Consider the following 8,281-nt stretch of genomic DNA (forward strand, 5'->3'; position numbering starts at 1 on the left):
TATTTTTTAGGATAAAAATTATTTATGTTAAACTAGTTTTTAAAAATATTAACTTGCTGAAAAGGAATATTAGTTTTCATAACAAGCATAAACAAAAATACGCGACGAAGGTGGATCATCCGATTTGTGTCTTTAGTCAGGTAAAGTTAACGACGTAACGAGACGCTCATGGAAGTCAACGAGACGAAATAGCAAATTAGCAAAATGGCACGTGTACGAAGTGTGGCCAAACTCCGAGGAGATACCGAGGAGATAGAAATGATTGATTATGTTCAAATAATTCACGTCTTGGCGTTTTCCTTTTCGAATGTAAAAATTTTTATCGGACAAAAAAAAAGGTGATTGCGCATTTATTAAACCACGCTATTTTTATAATAGTACTTTAAGTTAAATTAAAGTTTTACGAAATCTTTTTTATTTAATTGTTTGGTGAAAGTACAAAATAGATAAAAAAACTCTTCTCTCCACATGTTAAGAATGACTTTCTAAATAATAACGTTATTATTTCAGCACGGTTCAATAAGTGCAAAAGTACCAAAAAACTTACTAACTATTATTTATGTTATATAGTTGTTTCATTAAAGAGTCTTAGAGAGAGACTATTATAAGTGATGCTTTTTCTTGTGAGAGTTCTTATTAGTAATGATATGAGTCTTAGTGAGAGTTCTTGTCTTATTACATATGATGTTGTATCTTAGAGAGAGAGATGTTGTTGTAATGACATTTTATAACACAGACATATAATAACGATACAATTTACCTTTTTGTAGAAATCACAACACAAAGATGAGCTTTATCCAAAACACATGGTGAATTTATTTTCTGACGACCGGTCGACTTCCTCATTAAGAACTCAAAGTTTCACATTTTAGTTTCTGAAGTAACGTCTCGCTTCAGACGTCCGCCTGTCTCTGAGTTTTCTCACTCTGTCCCCCTGACTGTCTCTGACTCTCTCCCGACCAACTAACTCCCACCTGCTATATTGAGAAATCTATGCATCCCGGCCACGTGAGCAAAATTCACGTGTTTCAACATGCGCGACTTTGCACGTTTTCGACATTGATTTCCCAATAACCTATTTTCCTTGTGTTGTTTCCACAAAGGAATTTAACCTACATATCTAATTTATTTAACTCATATTTTATTATCCACATTCTTTTAACAATTGAATAGTTTATTTATTATTTTTTTCATCCGAATTAACAATTTACTGGACATTCCATTTAAACCTATTGTTCTTTAAAACTTATGTCCAGGGTTCGATTTCTGCTTTCTCTTATTTTCATTTTAACTAATCTCTCTATTTTTATACTTACATGAACAGGGGACAGCCCTTATCATGTAACATTTATTGAAAAGAATATTTTTTAATTAAAAATAAACTTTTTGTTTAAAATTTATTTATTTGTCACCAAAAAAAATAAAAGACATTTTCTTCAAACAGTTGATAAAAAATATAAATGAACGGTGAATTTTTGCTCTTTTTTCTCTTGATGTTTCTACATTTAAAATGTTACTTTATTTTTCTTTTACGTAGCGTTGTTATTATTTCATCGGCAACGCTTGGCTTTATCTTGCTGTTGACGTCAGGCTCTGGAGAAATCCGAGCCGAACCCTGAGTTACGGCTGGTTCGTTAAATGCGTAAGTACCTGGAAAGCATCTTTAATTTTAGGAAGCACGAAAGAAACTTTGTGAAAGTATGTGTCTTTTGTTGGTGATCCCACTGACAATGCTATCCGTCTCTTTGGTAAAGACTGTCTGGTTAAGTTTCATTGTCAATAGCTATTATGCACACTAATAAGAATATACACACGTGGGCACTAGAGAGGATCAATTAATGTTATACGCACATTCAATGAACTAGACGATCAGATTATGTCATATATATATATATATATATATTGTAGCTGCTTTCAATTTTGACAGGTTATAGATACCCATTGTTAGGGTGCCTGCGCGTGGAATTTTTATGGCAAGAGTTGTGCAATCTAAAACCACACCTCTCCCAAGTCGGCGTTGTTAAAATACCAGTGACAAGTGTAATTTCAGGACGACTGAAAACAATGCCGACATAAGCGGAGAGCACATACAGCGCTTAGAATTCACAAATTGTCTCCTGTATGGTACTAGCCAGGCTCAACGTTGCTTAACTTCAGTGATCTGACGAGAACCGGTGTGTCAATGTGATTATGCCGTGTATAATCTTAAACTTCTTAACATGAAGATATGTATATCAATCAAACACGGTAGTGTTTGAATATATGGTTAAGTGGCAGTTTATTCATTTAGACCTGCTTCAAAGCTTCACCACTAACTCATTTATCGACCAAATTTCAAACAATTATTATAGTTTCTAGAGCAACCTCTCGGCTATATTGTGAAAAAAAAAAATTCAATTTTCTCTCAGTAAAACAAAAGTTATGTAAAATTCGTAAGGAGGTGAGCGACATTTTTTATGACTGGTTTCTATAGCAACCACGTCACTTCAGCGACTAGTGTTGCTACTAATTCAACACTTTCGCGCAAAAAGAAGTAACAAGTGAAACAGAGATAATGAAAGCAGACGAGTGCCGTACATCGTTATTACATGTGCATGTTATGTTTATGGGGGCAAAAAATGAGACTGAAATTAAACAAAGAACAAGTGAATTTACTGGAAGTCTGGAAAAATCATGGATTACAATAGAAAAATGCGAGCATGAAAAATAATATGGTTATGCTTAAGCATGGAAAAGAAAAGGACAAGATATTCTAGTCAAAATATAATAAATTTATAATTTAAAATTTTGAAGCATTAAGATTTTTTAAAATTCAATTTAACATGATATAATCAATTTTTAATGCTGCAATATTTTAAGTTATACATTTATTATATTTTTACTAGAATATCTTGTCCTTTTCTTTTCCATGTTTAAGCTTAACCATATTACTTTTCATGCTGGCATTTTTCTATTGTTATATATATATATATATATCGACATGGGACAACATTAAAGGGACAGATTCCCACTATATGACATTCGTTCAAACCTTAATGCTTGCAATAGTAAGAATTTAATTAAAGATTACTTAAAACTTCCATACGGTCATGGGTGTCTGAACGAGAGCGTAACACGCTTGTGGTTTAAATAAAGAGTCCCGTTACAACTTTCCTACACTTCGACAGAAAGATTCTTGAGTCCGACAAGAAACTCCTAAAAAATATCGGAGGTTACATCGGCTGAACCGTTGTGAGAATAATACTAAGATGAGAACTATCTCAATCTTCCATAAGAATCTTTCACTCAAATCACCCAAATTGGCACAAATCACGGACAATCACCCAAATTGGCACAAATGACGTTCAGAACATACATTTTAAGAAAAGAACGTTAGCCATAAGACAATTCAAGATGGCTGCCATTTTCAAGATGGCTGCAGAAGCAAACCTGACAAATTTAAATTTTGGTGGTTGTATCAACAAGAAAAAGGTGGTTTCAGCATGCCCCACTAACCAGTTGTCCGAATAATTCAAATTATACAAGACCCAAAGGCCACTAGAGGATCAGGATGAAACACCAGTTTGAGGATTGGTAAGAATGTTGGTGTTTGAGCAAAATTTGATTATTTATGGGGACGGCCCAACAAGATTTTGTTTACAGTGGATTACAATGCATGTCTCCAAAATCGTTTTCCTTTTCTTTTTGCTTTTATTCAAGCGCGACATTTTCTACCAAGAAATGTTTTTATACATACATGCAGAATGTTTATGCGCGATTTAATTTTTCTCACCTTTTCATAGTCGTATATTTCTGTCGTAACCGTTTTGTTAATTGGTTGCAATAGAAATAAGCTTCTTTTCATGAAAAAGAGGACACAAAAAGACGTTCGCTGAGAGTTTTCATAAATAGTTTTCTAATGGAGAGAGACTAATGCTATCTTAGCTAATTATTTTGAACTTCTTAACTTCACTGAAATGAGTGACGCAGGCAAACAAATATCGAGGTAACATTTGTCTTAGATTCTAATATATATATATATATTTATGCGTATGATGAGCGTGCTTCAAAAGCTAAGGAATGAGTTTGGAGAATTTTATATTTTGGTTTCGATCTTAGCTGATTGTACCCAAGCTTTTATATATATATATATATATATATATATATATATATATATATATATATATATATAAATTTGTATGAATAAAAAATCAATACGAAAAATATATAAATGTTTATATCTTTTCTGTATTTATTGCCAGTATGCTGACGTGTAGGAATACAAAAAGTCTTTTGAAAAAAACAAGAATGTTTCCTTCAAAAGCACATAATTTTCGACCGATCCTTCGATCTTACTCAGTGGGAATATATATATATATATATATATATAGTTTTGATATCACTACTATATATTAAGTTTAATATAATAATCGATAGAGAATTGTCTCAATAATATTAAATACGTAATCTGCATGAATTAAAATATCATATTTAGACGTACTTGACGACGAGGCAACGCCGGGCGTCCTGCTATTATTGTTATAAATTCCTAATACGCCAACATATTTATCGATCCTATAACTGCTAGTTTCGTATATGCATCGTATGAGAATTACTTTCATGCGTATATTTTGTAAACCAATAGTTTGTAAGATGTAGATTCTACTAACCCATCGATAGAATGCATGACAGTTATTGTTACATACCAAAAAAACGCATGCTCTTGTGGAGAGATAACCGGCAACTAAGGTTTACGGGTAACTTCAGTAAAGCGGAAGTTATTGAAAATACTTGACTTCCGGGGAGCGACAATTCTTTCTCGACGAGCAAACTAATAGGGTTAGTCAGGCAATTAACAACATATTATCTGTGTTGTTCCAGATAGCTTAGATTTCTTCCTGCAATTGAAAATAGATAATGTCAGGTCAGAAGATGCGCGGTTGTTATTATACAACACGTGCATCACTACAGAATACACAATGTCTATACGAGTCTTTGCAGTAGACATTAATTATCTCTAGCTAAATAAATTAGTCTCTTTCTACTCCCTCTATTGCATTCGATTGTTAAGTTATACTAAATTATAAATTGCTTTGAATTTTAGGAAGATCAAACGCATAAAGACTTACTCATTGGAAGTTAACACACAATTGTTATATATATATATATATATATATATATATATATATGTCATCCACATACAGTGCTGTTTCGCTGTATCACAGCTCATCAGTGCGGCTAGACAGGCAAATACCTCAAGCCAGGATTGAAGCCCGATCGCCCGTACGATAGTCAAGGCTTCTAACCATTACGCTAATCAGCTGATGCTGTGCGGATAGTGAATTAACGATGTTTTGACATCGTCTGAATACCTAAGCTCGATTTGTTTACACAAAGAGCATCGCTCTCTCTCTCTCTCATATATATATATATATATATATATATATATATATATATATGTGTGTCTAGTCGTTGGCCCTTCAAAGGTAAGACCAAAAATGTTCAAAATAAAAAGAGATTATATTTCTTTTATTGTCGTTTTTAAGTGATGATTGAAATAAAAACAACACAGGAAGCCTCCAGAGCACTGCTGCAAGCATTAATTAAAATTATGGAGGCCTTACTAAAAGTACTATTAAAACCAAGTTTCCAGCACACTCTGCGAAGAAAATTTTTTTTTAAGTAAAGGCTGAAAAAAAAAAAATTCGTCAGAATCCACAGGAGCGCTACTAAAAGCAGTAAATATGGTTATAAATATGATTATAGTTATATACTGTATATATATATTATTTTTGTTTTTACTCAAAGGGGTTAAATTACATTTATTTGTAAGGAAAACACTGTCACAAGACTCACACCCACTCTTGAAACTGTGTGGAATATTTAGTGAGACATATACTATGGTCGGACAAAATAATGGTAACATCTTGTGGATTTTGGTATCAATTTTTAAACGATAAAAGTTGAAAAATTATTAAAATGTTTGCCTCGGGTTTTCAGCATAGAATGTGCTGACGCAAGGCCTTTCCTGCCCCCCCCCATTTCCAACACTAACAATGGTCATTTCTAGATAATTCAGCTGCACTATATTATATGTTCTGAGCAGTAAAGAATTAAGGTGCTTATTAGATATAACACTCCATTAAAAAAAAAAAACATTAAATTTATTTTACGACCGGTCAATGCCATGCAGCGTGCTAGTGTATATATATATATATATATATATATATATATATATATACATGTGTGTGTGTGTGTGTGTAAATTAGCCTCTTTTCCATCCTCCCTTTCTCGCTCGTGTTTCAAGAAATTTGTTGTACGCAAACATTCACTCTGTAGTATTTTTATAGCTGTGTAAATTTCAGAATAATTGAATACGCTTTCCTTCCGCGTGATGCACGCGTGTTTAAGGGCGTTATGACTTTATTTTTTAAAACAGGCATATTTCGAATTCCATTATCTGGAGTTATCTCATATATGTGCGAGTATTATTGAATAAATAAGATAAACTTAAAAAGTGAATAATAATAAAATAATGTTTCCGTTATCTTATTCCATGAATATAAATATTATATGGTTTCGAAAAAGGCTTATAGTAAAAATTATTTTTATCACGCAAGAATCTGGTTTGGAGATATTCAGAATACTGGCAAATTGTAACATAGAGCAGAAGGTTGTATGCAAATACCGAACCATGATCGAAATAAATTCGCGGTAAAGAAAAAGAATACTATAACCAGAAGAGAGAGAGAGAGAGAGAGGGGGGGGAGGGAGAGAGAGGGGGGGAGAGAGAAAGAGAGAAAAGAAGCACATTCGAGATAACGATCACGTTTAAGACGTGAAGGATGTTCGAGAGCACGTTCGATAAGATAATAACGTGAGAGACGTCACAGTCGTAACGAGCAATCACGCGTGGCGGGAAAATGTATAAATAAATGGCGTTTTCACAAAGAAATGTCCATTTCTATTTTTTGTCTACTTTGCAATTGAGACTACAACGCGTTGGGTAAAGCTACACCATCAAAGAGTGTCTCCCCCCCAAAAAAAACCCTGAGAAGTACATGCATGTGAAAATTACGCAATATATATATATATATATATATATATATATATATATATACAGGCTCTTTATGTACAGGACTACCGGAAACAAATGGAGAGATAAGTGAAGATAAAGCGTCTAGAAGAGATGTAACGAGTTTTTCTTTTCTTTATCGTTGTTTTCATGGCAAGTGCTCGACTTAGCTTCAATCTATTGTCTCCCCTCGTCAAACTTTCACAAGAAACACTCGTCTGGCTGAAAACACTAAATAATTTCTCCCCCACTCTTTATCTGTGCCTAAGCGTAAACGTAGATTCCATGAACAAAGCTTCTTTCCAGCTGACTACAATATGGTTGTCTTCAAGTCCAATGTAAACAAGTTCTTGATAAGCCGCTCCCCTTAAGTTAACAAATTTACTGAATTTCCATTACTGACAATTACTATATTGTCCAATCGACTACTGTACACTCTTTAACCCTTATTCTCTAGTGGCCCATGGGCCTTGATAAGTGGTGTTACCTATATAAAAAAAAATAAAAAAGGGATGCTTGCAGGTGAAATTTTTTGTAGCAAGAGGTGCACAATCCCCAATCACACCTCTCCTGAGTCGACATTGTTTGTTGGTGAAAGGCTTACACCTAGAACCATAATAAATCTCTAAGTCCAAGCTTTTGGCGAAGAGATTCCACCTAGTATTCCACATAGCTTATCACTTACATCTGCTTATCAATCTCCAGGTGTATATACGTCTATAAACGTGTGTGTGCGTATCCTGTGTATGTATGGGTACGTGAAGAAGTATATGTGGTAGTGCGCGGGTGTATATGCATGTATGTTCACGTATGCGAGGATGTTTGTCGGATGCGGGAGTGTCCAATTCAAAGTTTTATGAAAGACTTGGTTTTGAATAGAGGCCACACAAGTTGCTGTGAAGTCAAAAATTTTGGAAGGGTCATATTCAAATAGATCTTACCCTTATTGGCTATACCCGTGCCCCTCCTGCAGCTAACCCTGCCCGTCCTACACTCATGTTTCCATCATTCACACTAAGGAAGATCAAAGGATCGGTCGAAAATATGTGCTTTTGAAGGGAACATTCTTGTTTTTTTTCAAAAGCCTTTTTGTATTCCTACACGTCAACACAGAAAATAAATACAGAAAAGATATAAACATTTATATATTTTCGTATTGATTTTTTATTCAGATATATTAATATATATATAATTATTTGCAACTAGCATTTCAACTCGACGTTGCCC

The sequence above is a fragment of the Euprymna scolopes genome, chromosome 11, assembly GCF_053919585.1.
Source record: "Euprymna scolopes isolate OS-2025 chromosome 11, ASM5391958v1, whole genome shotgun sequence".
Classification (NCBI taxonomy): Eukaryota; Metazoa; Mollusca; class Cephalopoda; order Sepiida; family Sepiolidae; genus Euprymna; species Euprymna scolopes.